The sequence below is a fragment of the Eulemur rufifrons genome, chromosome 4, assembly GCF_041146395.1.
Source record: "Eulemur rufifrons isolate Redbay chromosome 4, OSU_ERuf_1, whole genome shotgun sequence".
Taxonomy (NCBI): Eukaryota; Metazoa; Chordata; class Mammalia; order Primates; family Lemuridae; genus Eulemur; species Eulemur rufifrons.
In genome coordinates, this window is record NC_090986.1 from 84,616,366 (window position 1) to 84,634,318 (window position 17,953).

At 41.8% G+C, this 17,953-nt stretch overlaps 2 long non-coding RNA genes across 10 annotated transcripts in view; one reads left to right on the forward strand and one right to left on the reverse strand.

Moving 5' to 3' along the window:
- Positions 1–17,953, forward strand: part of LOC138383028 (uncharacterized) — a 201,926-nt gene that overhangs the window by 54,557 nt on the left and 129,416 nt on the right. The window lies entirely within an intron of this gene.
- The window catches only part of LOC138383031 (uncharacterized), a 56,699-nt gene that overhangs the window by 14,011 nt on the left and 24,735 nt on the right, over positions 1–17,953 (reverse strand). The gene's annotated exons all lie outside the window — the stretch shown is intronic.

Genomic DNA, 17,953 nt, shown 5'->3' on the forward strand with positions numbered 1-17,953 from the left:
TAAAGAACCTTCTTTCCTAGTGACCTATGACAACTGTTCTCATTATACCTGTGTTAACAATTCTATGAAGTTCAATCCTTATAAAGAAACACTTTATATTCTCAAAGCCAGAACAGGACTATGGTTACCTGTTAAAATGAAGAGTCTGGCAAGAAACACCAGCAATGTTCCTTTTGGACAAACTACTTAACCACATTCTTAAATGTACAAAAAGATTTATTGGTCTCTTAATAGCAGCTATTTTGGGAATCATTGCTGTCACTGCTTCTGTGGCCACCGCAGGTGTGGCTCTGCATCAGACCGTTCAGACCACTGAATTTGTTCAAAATTGGCACCACAATTTAAATCAATTATGGTCTACCCAAAATCAAATTGATTCTAAATTAGCTATTCAAGTGGCTGACTTACCACAAGCAGTCACCTTGTTGGGAGACCAGGTTATAAGTCTACAAAAGCAACTTAGACTTCATTGCGATTGGAATATCACTCAATTTTGTGTTACACCTCATTTTTTAATCAAACTTGGTTTCCTTGGGAAAACATCTACTTAACCAAGGAAATCTGACTGAAGAGATTGGAAACTTACAACAAGAAATATTAAGTACCTTCAGTAACAAACTTAAATTGCTCTCTGAAGCTGACATTATTAATGACATCTCTTCTGGTTTAGAGTCAGCTGATCCACTTTATCATCTTAAGATCTATGGGAGTTCCACTGTTGTAACTTTTGGCACTATTTTAATCCTTTGCTTGTGTTTATTTATAGTCTGGAGAAAACTCCAAACAAGACAAGAATCCGGAGACCAATGCCTCGCTGTGATGGCTGTCCAACTCCATCAACTTTCTTCAAAAAATAAAAAAGGGGGAGATGTTGAGCTAAGAATATTGAGTTACAGAAATGCCCCCTGTATTTCTGGAGACAAGATTTGATTTCAGAAGTCAAATAAGGCTTTGCCTTAAAGAAAAGATAAATGTGTTAGTTGAAAAGCTGCCTCCTCTCAGGAGGGCATCTCGCTGGTCAGTAGAAGCTGCACTTCAAAGAGACAGCTGTAAACTGGGCCTTTGGTTCTCACCTGTTTTGAAAGACAAGGCATGCCTTTTCCTTAGAACCAAAAGGTTGCTGGAGCTGACAGGTAGACCCCCAGAGATGAGAGCTGATCATATAGATACACTAATGCCCAAGCCGGGCCCAGATGGAACCATGTGGTTCAAGTAATTAACACAAGGCACAGCCCATGTTGATTTCTGGGATCATCTCTGTCTCCAAGAACACAATCACCGGAGCCAAGATTCCCTGTTTGTTGCTAAAGTAATAGCCTTATCATAAAACTTACAAGTTTGCCCCAAGATGATTTTATAACTCATTGTTCCCCCAGTTAGAGTTAGTTAAGGGATCTGTAGTAGCCTTTTAGGAGACTTTGACCCTAAAGCAACTGCCTGTTAGTATGCAAATCCTGTTGCCCTTGGCAACGGGGAGCCTGTATGTACCCTATAAAATACCTGTGTGGAGTTTCAGTCGGGGAGATATTTTATGCAGGTAAAATATTTCCATCCGGGTACCCTCCTTTATCTATTTTCATAAACTTTTACTTTATAAACTATATCTTTGGCTCTGTGTATTATTATTGCCATTACTTTATCTTTTATTTCTGTTTCCTACTATATTTTTCATCCTTTGAGATGACCCCTGCCTGAGAGACCTGATCTGAAGAAAAAAACCTCTTTGCAGGGAGCGTAGCTAACTCCCTGCAAACTGGCATTGTCAACTTAGAGACCATGATCAAAATAAAGAGAAAAAAAATCCTCTTTGCGGGGAGCGTAGCTAACTCCCCGCAGATGGTGTCTTGGTAAATTCTCAGCATGGGAGTTCAGACCCCAGTGGTCTGTACTTGAGGAGAACAAGTTTGAACTAGAAATACATGTTCCCCAGAAGGGCTGTAACTCAGCTTCAGAATTTAGTCCCTAAATCAGATTGAGATGATCTTGGGTTATGAGTTCTGCCAGGCACCTGGAAGAAATGAAAGTAAGACTTCTCTGGAAGAAAATAATATCATTTTAGGCCTCAAATTATTTATGCCAACAATTTAGTAGTTGTTAGCTTATTTTATAAATAAGAACATACAGTCAAAATCATGGCCAGTGGGCACCGTGGCTCACACCTGTAATCCCAGCGCTTCAGGAAGCTGAGGCAGAAGGATCACTTGAGGCCAGGAGTTTTGAGACCAGCATGGGCAACGTAGACAGACTCCATCTCTACAAAAAATGAGGAAGACATTTCAAAAGCTCAGGGAAAGCTAGGCCCCCCACACCAGTTAGCCCAGCTGTGGCTGCAAAGGACAAGTTCTTCAAGGAAATGCAAAGTGCCACTCCAGTGAACACATGAATGACAAAAAAGCAAAACAGCTTTATTGCGGATACAGAGAAAGTTTGTGTGCTCTGGATAGATCACCCCAGCTACAACATTCCCTTAAGCCAAAATCTAATTTAAAGCAGGTTCCTCTCTTGAATTCCATGAAGACTGAGAGAGGTGAGGAAGCTGAAGAAGAAAAGGATGAAGCTAGCAGTTGGTGCATGAGGCTTAAGTAAAGAAGCCATCTCCATAAATAGAAAATGACTACCATCCTAGGAGAATATGATTATTGGGATTTTGTTTTGACTAGAATTTCTGTCCCTCTCGGAGACCAAAATTTAGCTTGTTGCATATTTTGGAGCAATGTTTTTTAATAAATGTACTGCAAACCAGGTGTAATTCAACTCAATGAAAAAAACCAACAGAAATCTCAAGCTATTTTGAAACAGGAAGGGGAAAATTTGCAAATAGAAGTTTTTCCCAACTGAAAAAGAGAGGGCAAAACAAATGAACCCTTTGGAAGGTATTAAAGAAGCTGTCACAATCTGAGTGCCAAGCAAGGTGATTGTCAGACCTCAAATGCCGTTGGTCTCTGCCTCCAAAAAAAACCAAATCATTTTATCTAAGTTATAGTAGTCAAGCCTGTAAATAAATATTTTTAAATTTCTGAAGCTGTTCCTCCCCACTAAAAGATGCTCAAAATTTAAAAAAAAAAATCAAAATATTTTTTAGCTACTTTTGTCAGAAAGGTAAATATTTCATAAGGTGTCACTATGCATCTTGGCCCTCAGTTTATCACGCTGTAACACACCATCTCTCAGGTTTTGCCGTGACAGTACCTAACAAGGCTTCCAGACTCTCTTCAACACCTCCAAGCTCCCCTTTCTCCAAACACAAAAGGAAGAAGAAAACTACAAACCCCCATCTGCCCGCCCTACAGTTCCTGGGAAGAGACTGTCCTCACATTGTTCCTGCTTAGACCCCTGAAGCCTGGAGGAGGAGATGGGGACAGCTGTGCCAGAGGGCGAGGACGATGTCCAATAAGGGGGAGGAAATTTGGCTGAGGGGACAGATGGGAGAAGGGACATGGAGAGGAGGGGTCAGTGGAGATAAAATGGTGAGGGGGGTGAGAAGAAAGAGCAAAAAACCAGGGAGAAAGGAGTGAGGATCACACAGACAGAAAAAGATAAAATGGAAGAGAAAAAGAAGGAAGGGTCAGGGTTAAAGGACGCAGAGACGGTGGCACAGAGAACGCGGAAAAGGCTGTCACTGGGAGGAAGGGAGATTAAGGGGGTGCTACCTAAAGGGCTTCACCCCAGCAGGAGAATGGGCTGCACGGGGAAGGGGGACCTGGAAACCGAGCGGGTGGCAATAAGGGGCTGTGGGCGAAGGCAGGAACCTGAGGGGGACGCCGGAGCGAGGGAGCGGCGGGGACGCGAGGGCAGCGGCTTGGCCGGCCTCGCTCCCTCACCGTGGCTGAGCCGGCGCGATCCTCGGGCGCAGCCTCTGCCCAGGGTGGCCGGACCGGAGCCCGCCCCCAGGCCGAGCCTGCGCTGCGGCTCCAGGTTCCGGGCTCCGCCCCAGCCTCGGCCTCTTTAATTCAGAAGCCGGAAGTGCCGCAGCCACAGCCCGCCCTGGAGCGGAAGCTCCGCCCTGAGAGGCCCCGCCCCAGCGTGAGAGCCGCGCCTGCGCGTTCCTGTTTCCGTTGCCGGGTCCTGGCGGGGGGTCTATGTCACTGAGCAGCCAGCAGAGGGCAGGCTTCTGATTGTTCAGAGCCCCGCAGTGTCTGAGCCTGTCCAAGGGGGTTGTGGGGACCTGTCACCTGGGCGCTGCTTGGTGAAGCCTGGGGGACTCCAGGGGACTGCCACAGTGGGTACAGGGAACAGCCCTGCTCCGATGGCCAAGAAGCTGATGAGCCTGATCTAAGACCAGGAGGGAACACTGGGTACCGACTCCCAGTCCAGGCATCCCATCCTCCATCCCCCTCGCCTATGAGAAACTGGAACCCTCATACATTGCTGGTGAGAGTGAAAAATGGTGCAGCTATTGTTGAAACACTCTGGTGGTTCCTCAAAAGGTTAAGCATAGAATTACCGTATGACCCAGCAAGTCCACTTACAGGTGTGTAACCAAAAGAATTCTGAACAGAGACTCAAACCTACACTTGCACACTAATGTTCATAGCAACCGTATTCACGCTAACCAAAAGGCAGAAACAACCCAAATGTCCATCAACAGATAAATGGATAAAGAAAATGTGGCAAGTACACACACAGGAATATTACTCAGCCATGAAAAGGAACGGAGTGATGACACCTGCTACAGCATGGGTGAATCTTGGAAACATTATGATAAACAAAATAAGCCAGGCACAAAAGGACAAACACCATATGATTCTACTTCTGTGAAATATCTAGAATAAGGCAGATTCATAGAGATAAAGTATGTTAGAGGTTACCCGGGGCTGAGGGCGGGGGAAATGGGAGTTACCGCCTAATGGTTACAGAGCTTCCGGTTGGTATAATGAGAAAATTGGAAATATATAATGGTGATGGTTGCACAACATTGTGAATGTACTTAACGCCACTACACTTGAACTACACTTACAAATGGTTACAGTGGCAAATTGTGTGTATCACAAGAAAAATAGGTTTAAAACAAAATACTTTTTAAGATACACAAAAGCTGAAAGAATCAATCAGCAACAGACTCTTAAACTGCAAGAAATGTTAGACATACTTTAGGCAGGAGAAAAATGATACCAGATGAGATTATGTTTAGAGATCTGGCCATGGTAACCAAATGGGTAGTATGTGACTTTTTTTCTTTTTAAAACGTCTTTAAAAGATAATTGACTGTTTAAACAAAAATAACAATAATGAAATTGGGGCGTATAACACATGTGTAAGTAACACGTATGACAATAGCACAGAGACCCAAGGGGAAGCGACGGAAGGACGGAGCATGCTGTACGGCTCTTACGCTGCACAGAAAGTGGTGTCGTATCACTAGAAGGTAGAAACCAACGGTATTGTGACGTATCCTACGCTGCACAGGACAGCTTCCCACACAAACAACTATCCAACCCAAAATGTCAGGTTGAGAAACCATGCCCTAAAGCTAAATAACTAAAACAGTAAAGCAAAAAGTTATAGCTAATGGGCCACAAAGGAAATAAGAATGAAAAAATACTCAATGGAAAAGAAGTCATAAAAGAAAACAGAGCAAAGGGCTGATGAGATGAAGGGAACACATACAGGAGGGTTTGGTGAATGGAACATGGTGGAAATGACATGGTGCCAGCTTCCAGGCCCAGGACTCATGAAACCAGCAGCTTCCACTGTCTGTCTCTTGGAACATTTGCTCTGGAGGAAGCCATCGCTCACATCGCCACCTGGGCTCCACCTCTTGTCAGACCAGTGGTGGCATTAGATTCTCATAGAATCTCGAACCCGACTGTAAACTGCGTGTGGAGGGACCTAGGTTGAGACTTCTGATGAGAATCTAATGCCGGATGGTCTGAGGTGGAGCGGAGGCCGTGATGCTAGCGCTGGGGAGCGGCTGCAAATGCAGATTACCGTTAGCAGAGAGGTTTGACTGAACAATGAATGTGATGCGCTTTGTTTTTTTGTGTTTTTTGGGTTTTTTTTTTTGAGACAGAGTGTCGCTTTGTTGCCCTGGCTAGAGTGAGTGCTGTGGCATCAGCCTAGCTCACAGCAACCTCAAACTCCTGGGCTCAAGCGATCCTCCTGCCTCAGCCTCCCGAGTAGCTGGGACTACAGGCATGCGCCACCATGCCCGGCTAATATTTTTCTATATATATTTTTAGTTGGCCAGATAATTTCTTTCTGTTTTTTTTTTAGTAGAGACGGGGTCTCGCTCTTGTTCAGGCTGGTCTCGAACTCTTGTCCTCGAGCGATCCACCCGCCTCGGCCTCCCAGAGTGCTAGGATTACAGGTGTGAGCCACCGCGCCCAGCCTGATGCACTTGAATCATCCCAAAACCTTTACCCCCTCCCCTGGTCTCTGGAAAAATTGTCTTCCATGAAACCGATCCCTGGTGCCAAAAAGGTTGGGGACTGCTGGGATATAAGACAAACATACAAAAATAAATTCTATTTGAATATACTAGCAATGAATGACTGGAAATTGAAATAACGAATGATACCATTTACAATAGCATTTAAAAAGAAATATTTACAGTTAAATCTGACAAAACTACAGAAGACCTGTACTATAAAAACTGTAAACATTGCAGAGTAAAAATAAAGGAGACCTCAGCAAAGGGAAAGATACATCTTCACAGCTCAGAAAAACACTCAGACATCAATTCTGACCAAATTGATCTGCAGATTCAGCACAAGCCCAGTAAAAATCTCAGTGTTCTCTGTTGTAGAAATTGTCAAGCTGATTCTAATATTCATGGGGACATGCAAATGCTGTAGAATAAGTCTTCCGGAAAAAAAAAGAACAAAGTTGGAGGACTAATACCATTCAATTTCAAGATTTTTTATAAAGCTATGGCAATCAAGACAGTGGTAAAAGACAGACAAATAGCTCAATAGAATGAAATAGAGAGTTCAGAAATAGATTCATGGCCGGGTGCGGTGGCTCACTCCTGTGATCCCAGCACTCTGGGAGGCCGAGGAGGGAGGATCACTCGAGGTCAGGAGTTCAATACCAGCCTGAGCAAGAGCGAGACCCCGTCTCTACTAAAAATAGGGAAAAAAAAAAAATTAGCCAGGTGTGGTGGTGGCACCTGCAGTCCCAGCTACTCAGGAGGTGGAGGCAGGAGGTTCACTCAAGCCCAGGAGCTAGAGGCTGCAGTGAGCTAGGCAGACACCGTGTCACTCTAGCCCAGGTGACAGAACAAGACTCTGTCTCCAAAAAAATAAATAAATAAAAATAAAAGGAAAAGAAATAGACTCACTCATGCATGGAAAACAAATGTGTTACAGATGAGCAAAGGCCATACAGTGGAAAAAGGATTGTCTTTTCAATAAATTGTGCTGGAAAGTGTGGCTACTTATGTGTCAAAAAAAAATTAACTCATTCCACACCTCATACATATATGAAAATTAACTTAAAATGGGCCATAAATATAAATGTAAAACTATAAACTTCCAGAAGAAAATAGAAAATGTTTGTGATCTTGGGCTAGGTGAAGATGTCTTAAATATAACACCTGAAGCATGATTTTCTGAAAAAAACACGCAGAATTTTATCAAGATTTGAAACTTATATTCTTCCAAAGACACTGTTAGCGTGAAAATACCAACCATAGACTGGCAGGAAATATTTGCAAAGCCTGTACCTGATAAAGGACTTGTATCCAGAATATGTAAATAGGTCTCAAACTCAGTAATAAAAAATAAATAACCCAGTAACAAAATGAGCAAAAAATTTGGCCAGATACTTCACCAAAAAGATGCTCAGAAGACAGGTCAGTATGCTCAATGTCATTAGTCATGGGGGAAACGCGACTTACACCACAGTGAGAATTGCTGCGCATCTACCCGAATGGCTGAAAGAAAGAGACTGGCAGGCCACTCAGGTCTGGCTTCGCGGGCCTGTGGCCTGTGTGGCGACACAGAGTCCCTGCACCTTGTTTCATGCCCTCCTGTTTTCATCTGGAAATGCTTAATGATCTTAGAACACGGAGCCCGGCATTTTCATTTTGCCCCAGACCCAGCAAATTATATAGCCAGTCTCGACTCCACACGTTAGCAAGGATGGGGGAAAGTGGAGCTCTCACACACCGCTGGTAGCAATGTTAAATGGAACCACCGCTTTGGAAAACAGTTGGGCAGGTTCTTAAAAAGCTAAGCATTTACCTCCATAGGACCCAGCATTCCCACGCTTAGGTGTATACCCAAGAGAAATAAAAATATATGTGAAAGATTGTATAGATTTTATGGGGATTAACTAACCAATAAAACCCCTTTTCTTTCCATTATATCTTTCATGAATAGTGAAGGCATTACAAATACTTTCTGTTTAAAAAGTTTCTCTAGGCCGGGCGCGGTGGCTCACGCCTGTAATCCTAGCACTCTGGGAGGCCGAGGTGGGCGGATCGTTTGAGCTCAGGAGTTCGAGACCAGCCTGAGCAAGAGCGAGACCCCATCTCTACTAAAATAGAAAGAAATGATATGGACAGCTAAAAATATATATAGAAAAAATTAGCCGGGCATGATGGTGCATGCCTGTAGTCCCAGCTACTCGGGAGGCTGAGACAGGAGGATTCCTTGAGCTCAGGAGTTTGAGGTTGCTGTGAGCTAGGCTGACGCCACGGCACTCACTCCAGCCTGGGCAACAAAGTGAGACTCTGTCTCAAAAAAAAATAAATAAATAAATAAAAAATAAAATAAAATAAAAAGTTTCTCTATTCATCTGTCCCAAAGGTCACACTGTAAATAATTACCTTAGATTTTGACCTCTTATTTATGCAGTGACAGTAATTAAAATTAGAAAAGTAAAACATTTATTTATTTTAAAGCTACTAGAGACTTAACTATCCCTTCCATAACAGGCAAAGTTTTCATTTGGGGGAAATAAACCATTTTTACTGTGACACATACACTACTTACATTATTAATATTGGTTCCATTTTATAAAAAGAGAGTTTTTTTTTTTAAATTCAAAGTTGTGATTTCAATAATGATGAATTGTACATTTTATAGCTTGCTCTTATCTTTTAACACAATTAACTTGGACCTATCCCCAATTTTACCAACTTCTTACAAACTTACCAGTCTATAACAATGACACAACTGATGAAAATGACTATCTGTGTAACGATGCAAAACTCACCATAGGTTCAAGAATAATGTACTTGTTTCATATCTGAAGATTAAATATATTGTAAATTTGGGGGGGAGGTGTCTTTTTTTTTCTTTTTTTGGAGACAAAGTCTCGCTCGGTTACCTGGGATACAGTACAGTGTTACTACCACAGCTCACTGCAACTTCAAACTCCTGGGCTCAAGTGATCCTTCTGCCTCAGGCTCCACAGTAGCTGGGACTACAGGCATGCGCCACCACGACTGGCTCTCCCCCCCATTTTAGTAGAGATGGGGTCTCACTCTTGCTCAGACGGGTCTCGAACTCCTGGCCTCAACCAATGCTCCCTCCTTGGCCTCCCAAAGTGTTAGGATTATAGGCACGAGCCACTGCACCAGGCCTAAAATATACTGTAAGTTGTACAGTCCATTTCCTTGGTTGTGGGGAAAAAGAGCACAGGCAGCAGCAGAGGACTGTCCTGGGACACTCTTCATCACACAGCAGTAACAGTTTAGTCAAAATCATACCCGAAAGCCCAACTTTGACTACTCAAGACACAGGGCTACACTCTGCCATCAATTAGAAAATGGTTACCTTTCTGAAAACCCTCAGGATAAATTTCCTTCTGGTTTTAGTACTGTGAACAATAGCTACGGTTCACCTGGGCAACCGATTTGCTTTATGGCCATCATTAAAATGTTGAGCCTGCCCTTTTATACCAAAAGCCAAATTTGTGACACATCCTTAACAAGCTGTAGGAATTCACGGAAGACTTTCTTGTATTAGGTTTCCTCCTGGCTCTATTTTAGATCCTAAACTTCATTTCTCTTTTCATCATCCTTCTCATCCCTTCTAATATGTATAGCCTTACTCTGTTTCTTCTTTTCCAATTGTCCTCAAAATATTTTTGGAACAAAAGAAGTTCTAATAAAATATACCGTGTATACTTATCGATACACATGAGGACAATGTGCACACATGCACACACATAGATTAAAAGCCAATCGAAGGCCGGGTGTGGTGGCTCACGCCTGTAATCCTAGCTCTCTGGGAGGCCGAGGTGGGTGGATCGTTTGAGCTCAGGAGTTCGAGACCAGCCTGAGCAAGAGCGAGACCCCATCTCTACTAAAAAATAGAAAGAAATTATATGGACAGCTAAAAATATATATAGAAAAAATTAGCCGGGCATGGTGGCACATGCCTGTAGTCCCAGCTACTCGGGAGGCTGAGACAGGAGGATCGCTTAAGCCCAGGAGTTTGAGGTTGCTGTGAGCTAGGCTGACGCCATGGCACTCACTCTAGCCTGGGCAACAGAGTGAGACTCTGTCTAAAAAAAAAAAAAAAAGCCAATCGAATTTTATTCTTTCTCCAGGATGATGGGGGACCCTGCTTTCTGCGCTGTGTGGCTCGCGTGTTGCACCGACAGCACTGGTGACAGTGCCCGTCTCACTCTTGGCCAGCAGCAAATATTCCCATCTCTTGTTTCTCCATTCCTCAGCAGTTGAGAATAGGAATTAATCAACGTCTTATAATGAAATGGGATGTTTCAAAATGTTACATTGAAGCTCAGTTCCACCACTGAAAACATTTGTTATGTTTTTCTCATTATATACATTTACTAGCCCTAAACCAAATCTAACTGTATTTTGTACAACATTTAGTACACAATCTATTTTAACAGAACTCTAAGACAAACTTTCAACGATTAGCAAAGTTTATGATGTATAACCTACTAATTTTATTGAATGGATTTTCTTTCAAAATAAATTATGTAATTAAAAATTAGAAAATTACATCTTTCTAAATCATATACATTTTTAAAACTTCTATTTTCATTTTAAACTCAATTATAAAAAATTATCACAATAATGTACATTGTACCCAAAAAGCCCTAACCTCAGCATGCTGTAATTCATCCATGTAACCCAAAATACTTGCACCCCCTAAATCTATTGAAATAAAAAAAAAAACCTAAAAAAAATGGTCACAATAAAATTATATGCTTTGTCCATTTGTCAGAGAAAAATAATTAACGGTAAATACTAGGCCTTCTTTTTCAATTCTGTATGAAATTCCTCTTGATAACACTTGATAGAATTCTATTCACAACAACACTCAGCCAAATACACTTCTTTCTATAGTACTAAGTGTTCAGAAACACACAGCATTCAAATAATGTACTTTCCATGTAATTAGGATATCATTTTCAGTTTGATAATCTGGCATAGAAAAGTCTTCCAGTGGAAGAAAAGAGAAATAGCTAAAAAGAAACAGTTGACTTAAAGGATGATGATTACTACTGAATGAACCGGTTCCCTAAAACGTAGTGGAATGGGCTGTCAATGCCTGAAAGTGACAGAGACGTGCACGTCTGGGAACAGAAGGAAAGCTCTGCTGGCAACACAACAGTGATCCGACCAGGGAGGATAATCCATTTTTTCATTACATATCTATCCCACCTCCCGACCCCTGTTTATCATCCACGTTCCCCAACAGGCTTCATTGCCATCCACTTACTCCTTCTTTAAAATTTTTCATTTAGAAATTACTCATACAAGGAAGTATTTTAAAATGTGTGCAGTTTGAAGAATTAGAAACACCAGAGAAACCACCACCTCTGCTCAGAGAGAGCAGAAGCTCCTTGGATAGGCCCCTCCTGCTGGCTCCTGCCACCACCACCAGTGTCCCTAATTCTGTGTTAACTGTTTCCCCATTTTTGTCTTCATACCGTTCAGTCCTGTGTATGTGCATCCCTTAAACCACGTTGCTCTGTGCTGCCGGGTTTTGAACTTTACAGAAATGGAATCAGTCTGCAAGTATTCTTTTGTAATGTGATTCCTTTCTTTGATATTACATTTTTTTTTTTTTTTGAGACAGAGTCTCACTCTGTTGCCCAGGCTAGAGTGAGTGCCGTGGCGTTAGCCTAGCTCACAGCAACCTCAAACTCCTGAGCTCAAGCGATCCTCCTGTCTCAGCCTCCCGAGTAGCTGGGACTACAGGCATGCACCACCATGCCCGGCTAATTTTTTTCCTATATATATTTTTAGCTGTCCATATAATTTCTTTCTATTTTTTTTAGTAGAGATGGGGTCTCGCTCTTGCTCAGGCTGGTCTCGAACTTCTGAGCTCAAACGATCCACCCACCTCGGCCTCCCAGAGTGCTAGGATTACAGGCGTGAGCCACCGCGCCCGGCCTGATATTACATTTTTGCAATTAATCCAGACTGATGTGTGAGGCGACAGTTTATTTTTATTGTAGTGCAATAGCCTGTTATATAAACATATGACTATCCATTCTGCTGCTAATGACCCTTTGTAATGTTTCTGTATTCTGCTGCTGGTGTCACAGTTCCTCTGGCCTGATTATTTTTCACAAATTGAATGTTATTTTTATATTTTATAGTTCATGCTTTAATTTTAACTACACTTATGAACTTTGTTCCTTATTCATTCTTACATTTCAGAACTTTCATTTGGGATCTTTTTTTTTCTTCCTAACATAAATCATTAAGAATTTCTTTTGTCTCAGACTTTGTCTAAAAAAACCTTTATTTCAATTTCTTCCTTGAAAGGTAAGTAATTCTAGGCTGAGAGTTATTATCTCTCAAGACATATTGAAGCTATTGTTCCAGTCATTTGAACTCCGGTGCTGCAGTTAAGAAGTCAGTCGTGAGTCTAACTACCACACCTTTATAAATGACGTCTTTTCAAAAATGTATTGACTGTATTTAAGGTTTTCTCTTTCCCTCTAGTAAATTCTGCAGTTCTCACTATAATATGGCTAAATGTGGATACCTTTTTTGATTTGTTCTTCACTGGGCTTGCTGGATTGAGTACGAGTATCTTTTACCCAGTATCTCTATAAATAGTGATTCTTCCTCATTTCCTCTATTATCTCCTTCTAGAACCATAGCTATATAGATCTGTCAGTGAACTCGTATCCAGCATATATAAAGAACTCTGTGACACTTCAGTAAGAATACTGAAATAAACCAATTCAGTAAGAAATGGGCAAAGGAACTGAACGGACACTTTGTGAAGGAAGATATCATTGGTTGATAGGCACATTAAAGATGCTAACTTCAGGAAAATGCAAACTTAAATTTCGTGAAATGCCACTAACAAACCCACTGGAATGACACAAATTTTACAAGACGGACAATACCAGGTGCGGAGAACTTGGAATTCTCATATACTGCTGGTGGAAATGTAAACTCTTGACTTTGGATAACAGTTGTGCTGTTTCTAATAAAGTTAAACATACATTTATCATATGGCCTAGCAATTCCACTCTTAGGTATTTATCCAAATACACGCCTATACCTGTACATAAAAGCACACTCTATCTTATGTCATGATAACCACACTCTATCTTATGTCATGATAACACCCAAATGTCCCTCCAGCAGATAAATGGATTTAGAAAATCATGGTATATATACACACAATGGCCTACTACTCAACAATGAAAAAGAATGAACCACCAACATCTGTAAGCAGATGAATCTCAAAACATGCTGACCAAAAAAGCCAATCGTGGAAAATAATACACTGTATGATTCCACTTATATAAAATTCCAAAGCAGGCAAAGCTCATCACTGTGACAGAAAGCAAATTGGTTATGGAGTGGGGCGGGAGGGCAGGGTGGGCTGAGCACACAGGAGCACAGGGAACTTCCTGTATCTTGACTGAAACGATGGTGACACAGAGACACCCATTTACAGATGAAGTAAGAAAAACGACTTCCTCGAGAAAACACAGCCAGTTAATAGTAGAGCAATATTAGCATTAGTCTCAGTCTATTAACATTTTCAAGCTTTCTCTCAGAAGGACAAACTGGCTGCAGGAAAAGAGCTCACGTTCACCCAGCGTTTAACAAATACTGCTGGGTGAGTGCCACATGCCAGCCACATGCAATAGAGACCCAGACCTCACAGAGATCACAGTGGTGGGAACAGGTTTTACGGCAGAGGGCAAAGAACGCTATGGCACCGCCAACAAGCAATTCAACCACATGGTCTGCTACAGGGGCCCCTAAAGTACCTCCCACAAGAGTTTTTAAGACCTTTAAGTTTAAAGTCTAAAGAAGAAGATAGAGTCACAACAAACAATAAGGTAAGGTAGATCCTTACCTAACACATAAAAAGATAACTACAGATGGTTTAAAGACCTAACTATAAAATGTAAAACCATAAAGATAGTAAAGGAAAATGTAGGGAATATTGTTGCCTTAAGGACTTCTTAAATAAAATTTCAAAAGCATAAAACAGTAGGCAAACTAGACTGAATTTGATCACATCCAAATTAGAATTTTCTGTTCATAAAGAAAACTATGGAAAAAATTAATAAATAGATGACAGAAAAGATATTTACAAAGCATAAAACCTGTAAAGGAACTGATGTCCAGTGTAACAAGAGCTTCTGCAAGTCAACAGGAAAAGACACAATCCCCGTGGGAAATGGGCAGAAGGCAGTAACAGGCACCGGCAGCAAAGGAACCCCAGAACATATAAGAACACCACGAGCTGCCTAAACCAAATACAGAAATGCAAATTAAAACATCCCTCTGAATGACAAAATTTGGGCAAGTGAACATCAAGTATATGCAGATGTACAGGAAAACAAAACCCAATGTGCACAGCGCTACCGAACTTGTAGACTGAGGCATCTTTCATAAGAGCTTAGTCAAATTAATTACCCATATGCATACGGCATCACCAAGGAGGAATTCCTTCTGGACGTACATCCCAGTGAGTGGCCGTGAAGAGCTGGGGCAACGCACAGTCATCCGTGCCAGAGGGAAGCTGGAGACACTCACCTGCGTGTCCACGGTAGGGAAATAATTCAAAGCACAGGGAAAGGGTATGATGCGAGGAGACACGGAGCATGGCGAAAACACCCAGGTTATCCTAGCATGCGACGGTGACGGCATGGCGAAGAAAAAGGCAGAGGACACTCCCCTTAGGGTTGTAGACAGAGCCAGACGAGGTCATGCACGGAAAGTGCCCAGTCCCTTGCCCTTAGTCCTACGAAAGTAATTCCTGCTACATGGTATAGGTCACCCCCTAAGCTTCCACCCCACTGTTCATTTATTTGTGCAGCTGGAGCACGGAGCTTTGTTACGAGAACTCAATAGAAGACGCGGCGGCACCGTGAGAGCCCGGGGGAGGCGAGGCCTCCGGAGTCTCGCGGGTCCTGTGTGCACAGCGGCTGCTCCCCGCGCTGCTGCACGGCAGGACAAGCCTCACCCCACCCGCATCTCCATCTGCGCATCTATAGAGTGGAATTGTTAAAGCCAATGCCATGTGGCTGATTTGAGGGTAAATGAGATAATGTAAACCTCGTAACACGTGTTCGTTCTCCTATTCTCCTCCCTCCCAGGTATGTGAAGGTGCCGTCTCACCAGGGGGAGCCCCCTGCCACCATCACATGTTGCGGTGGCCACGCAACAACATGGAAGAAGACTCAGCCATGCTGAGACAACACACACCTATACAGAAAATGACTAGAAAGAAGAAAATCAAAGTGAGTACCTTACTTGAATTTGGGTGGACAAATTATAGGTGGTTATTTTTCTGTTTTCTGAGTATCCTATAATATGGTTACGTTACTTTTAGAAATGGAATATTTCATGGCAAACAAATATTTTACTTTAAAATTGCATTGAACAAAAAGTGTTAAACTTCAAAACCTAAACAGCATCTTTATAGATCCTCCATTAATGGAATTAATTTTAAAATTCTAGAATATATTCTGAAGCACTAGGTTCTTCTTAATTCTAACACTTAACCTGGGACAAATAATTTACTCTGAGAGCTGCATTCTTCCCCTATAAAGTGAGGCTAACTTTAACTCACAGTTGTGAGGATGAAATGAGATAATATGTAAGTACCATGGAGATGATCATGTTTTGAAAACTTCAGAGTTTGCAAAGATATAAATATAAACCCATTAAATACCAGAAGAAAAAAATTTTAATGTTTAGTAGCTTGAACTCCAATATAAGATAGACCTATATTCAAATTTTAGCTCTGCCACCAACAACCTGGATGACTTTGGGCAATCTACTTCACCTTATTACTACAGCATCTTCTCAGCAGTGTGGGGGTAATGACAACATGCCTGTGTTGCTCTGAAAATTAAATAAGTTACTTATATAAAGCACAGTGCTTGTCAGAAAATAATGGCTCATTTAATGTTACCAATTATAATCCTCCTTAAAACTACTTCTGCAGTTAATGAAACTGAATATTATTATTAATGTCCCAATCACTGTTTCACATTAATATACAAAAAGAGAAAAGACATATTCCCTACTCTTAAAGTTCTCACAGTCAATAAAAGAAATGGAAATATATTTCAAAGATCATAGGAGACTTCAATAACTAATAAAATCAAATTTTATATCTATTACTAGGGGAACAAAGAGAAAGAGGAACAGGATTGGGTACAATGAGGAATGTATCAAAATCTCAAAGGAGATCATATTTGAGTTGGATCTTGAAAGCCTGGGTATGATTTTGTCCATTAATGAAGGAAAAATACAAAATTAAAAATCTAAGCCAGGCATGATGGCACATGCTTGTAATCGCAGCTATTCAGGAGGGTGAAGTGGGAGGATCATTTGAATCCAAGAGTTTGAGTCCAGGCTGGGCAACCTAGCGAAATGCCATCTCTTAAAAAAAAAAAAAAAGAAAGAAAAAAAAGAAAAAACCCATAGAGTGCTCAGGCCATTGACACTTGTCTCATCAGATGGAACACTGAGAGGGGAAAGGCTAGCTGTAAAAAGAAGAAAGAAATATCATGATCTAATTGTGAAGAGCTTTATACAAATGCCCTGCTCCATTATTTGGACTTTATGCACAATAGGGAAATCAAAAGAGGATTTAAGAACACAATCAGACCTAAAATTTAGAAAAATAACTGGTAAAATTAAGTTGACTTAACGGTGTCAGGAAAGACTTCTCAGGAGATGACACTTGAAAGAGGAGTCTGGGAAGGTCATCCCAGGTGGCATGTGGGAGACACAGACCTGAGGACCTGCCAAGCGTATCTCCGAATTCTGGAGCGTAGCAGAGTGGGGGGTGGCAGAGGTGATGTGGAAGACACGGGCCGAGACAGTGACACCTTTGCATAGGAATGGGGGCTTCGAGGGCAAGAGAGAAAGGCCTGCGATGGTAGAGCAATCTGAGATGCCATTGTGAAAAAACAGGGGCTGGAGAAACAGGCAGGAAATCACAAGAGTGAAAACCCAGCCCAGAAGAGGGAAGAGCAGGTAGATTCAAGAGACATTTGAGGGGACCATTCAGTCTAGCCTGGGAGGGAAAAAAATGAGTATGTTCTACTTTTTACCATTTCCCTATTCAAAAAGCACTCACTATTCCCCTCTACCTATAGATTAAAATGTCAATGCTAGCATTCTCAAGGCCTTCCTAGTCTGACCCTCCCTGCCTTTTTATCCACTTTTCCTTAAACCCCACAGTCCCTCTACTTGGACTCTCCTCTCTGCCACGTCAAACCCTATACAATGACTGAGGCCTGACTAATTCCACGCCACCCACAGGGCCTTCCTAGCTCTCCTGGTGTCTCTCCCCTCAAACAAAGCCTCCAGTGTTGTAAATTAATAAACCCTCATCATGTGGTAATGACCCTCTCCTATTACTAGGTGCTACTGTCTCATTCTTTAACAGCTGTTTACATTTCTATGTGCCTTGTCTGTATGTTTCCTTCACAGAACTGCAAAGAAATGTCAAGCACACGAAAACACCTAGACAACAATCCAAGGCAAGATGAATGTCAGAAGATTTTGGCATCCTGGAAAAAA